The sequence below is a fragment of the Tigriopus californicus genome, chromosome 7 (genome assembly GCF_007210705.1).
Source record: "Tigriopus californicus strain San Diego chromosome 7, Tcal_SD_v2.1, whole genome shotgun sequence".
Classification (NCBI taxonomy): domain Eukaryota; kingdom Metazoa; phylum Arthropoda; class Copepoda; order Harpacticoida; family Harpacticidae; genus Tigriopus; species Tigriopus californicus.
This window is the reverse complement of record NC_081446.1, coordinates 1,484,089-1,486,632: the sequence shown is the minus strand read 5'-3', so window position 1 is coordinate 1,486,632 and position 2,544 is coordinate 1,484,089. Positions and strand designations below refer to the sequence as shown.

General features: G+C 36.2%; 1 protein-coding gene across 1 annotated transcript in view; it reads left to right on the top strand.

Annotated features, from left to right (window-relative positions):
* Nucleotides 1–2,544, top strand: part of LOC131883850 (uncharacterized) — a 5,304-nt gene that overhangs the window by 1,938 nt on the left and 822 nt on the right. The gene's annotated exons all lie outside the window — the stretch shown is intronic.

The window sequence follows — 2,544 nt, the reverse complement described above, 5'->3', positions numbered from 1 at the left end:
TCTATTTTCAATGGGCAGTGTCATGTCCGCATCAGATTACTTCTCCATCTGTGGGCGTAGTTATCGTCTAAAGGTCTATATGAGAAAGGTTGGGGAAGAGAATCAAACCGGAAAACTCTCACATCTAAGTAAACCACTGCACCAAGTCTCCTCTTACACAAAGGTGACGAGTTCCAAAGGCAAAATTCGGACACCTGCCTTTTACGGAAACATGTCGCCCTCTATTGGGTACATTAAACTACTCAACTATCATAGATCTGAACTTGAAAGCGTATATTTTCTGGGTCCTTTTTCGAGCATACTATGCTTAGGCACTGAAATGTACTTTTAGGAAACATGAATTTTATTTGGCTTGTAAGGGGAATGGCTCGGAGAGCAAAACCATACATAAATTGATGTTCACTTGTCAGTCTTTCTTCGTCTAAATCCTTTTTCTAATTCTAAATCTTAACCTTTAGTAACCTTAAGTATTAAGTATAATCATTCATTTATGTGATAATGAAAATCGATATTAAGTTTTTGGGAAATTCAATCAAAACATAACCGGGGCATTTTGGGGCAAAAAACCGATGACATTTGGACCACTAAATCCTATTCAACTAAATAGCGGTGAAATAGGTTATATGATAATTCATATTAAAGAGCTAACTAAGTGTTCTCCCAATTTACATTGAGTAGGTTTTTGAACATTTTAGTTTTTATAATATTTTTCGGTATGTAAGTTTTTATGTGGGCTAGAACTCCATAAACTTGTAGAGTACTTTAGAATTTTCCTAACATTATTTCACTAAAAAAAATCCTCAAAGGGAAGCAAAGCAAGAAAAACTCTTGCATGGAAACTAAACTTGGCGGTGTTTACAATGTTCTTTCATTGGATCCATTTGCCATTCCATGAAATTGAGGAGCTGAAGCCACAAAGTGCATTAGAATGTTTGCTTTACATCAAGCAAGCAAAATGGTTTATTCTAGTTGCTTCTCAATTTAAAGGGAGATTTAGCCAAATTTCTGTCTATACCTAGACTTTTGGAACATAAAAAGACTGTTACCAATGTGGGTTGGCTAACACAAATCAAGATATTGATTAAAATGGTCAGTGCATTTATAAGTACCAAGTCGCAATCTTTAAGTAAATGTAAGTATGGATTAATTTCTTTGTATTCTTTAAAGAGAACTAAGATAGTAAGCAATATTTGAAGTAGAAGTGATTAACAACTTTTGAGCTTGATGAATAAAGATACTTATTGCAGCTCTTGCCAATGTCTGTTTTGAAGTATGCTGCATCCATCAAAAACATATTGTCTCATTTTTATGATCTAATCTCACCCTTCTAGAACATTTTTTTGACAATCAGAACAATTTCTAATTGTGTGTAAGTAAGAAGCCTTGATCAAATTCCGAAAAAATAGTTTTTTGCTCGAATATAACTTTTGGCATTTTTGTTGTCCCTTTCAAAGAGTGCCAAATATAATTGAATTATGAAACTGAAATCGTTTAAGACCACCATTAAGAATTCATTTTTCGTAAAAAGATGGCATTATTCTAGGATTTTCAAATTCCAATAAGCACAATTATACTAGCGATTTTGCCTGGACGAGCATTACCGGCCGAAAAAAAACTGACCAGTTTGATCAGTTGTGCTCGTATCTAAAACCTGGTGAGACTGCCTTGCTTCCTCTGTGTTTATGAAGGACCATATGCAAGTCCTTGACCAGTGGTTCATGCCTTGACGTTCACCATTTCGGCAGTTCCTCGACGATAGTTCGTCTTTGTAGGTGACAGGAAATCCCAACAACTCCAGGCGCTGAAAAGTAATTCAAGAATGGGAAATAATGCAAATCCAACCTAGCCAACTCCGGGCCGAGGCCGCTAAAAAGTAGAGGCAACTTCGGGCCGAGGCTGCTGAAGAGCAAATACAAATCATCGTTTATTTCAGAAATAATGAAAACTAACTCACCGCTCCCTAACTGGATCAATAACATTTTAACATTTTTCAAGAGTCAACGCTAGGAGTCCAAGCTATACAATCCGGTGCCCAAGGAAGAGATATTACAGGGAGGGTTCATGACTTTACTTACGGTGGTGGTCAAACCAATCAAGATGTGAATCTTCGGTGCAGTATATTTGATCGAGTTCAAAAGATTGCCTTAACAAGACAGATTGCAAGACAAAGATCTTATTTCTTTGCTCATAGCGGAAGATATAAGAGGAGCCGCGTTTATATTGATGATCGGATCAAATAAATTATGAAAATCTCTCAAGTTTTAACTCCTTTTTCGAGGTCTACTTATGAGTGATGAGCAGACCTCGGAAAAAAGTCAAATCAATTTGATTTTCGAGGTTTTCATCTAGGAAAAGCTTTTTCTGGGCGCTTCAAATTTGAAGAAGAATTATATGATTATAGGTAAAACTGTGTATCTGGCAATATTATGAAAAGACAGAGACCATATAGCTCACTTGGGAAAACCCTACGTTGGTTCATTTTGCCATGGAAAGAGCTAGAAAACCCAGTCAATTTCAAGATAAAGTCTTTGAAATTCGGCAAAC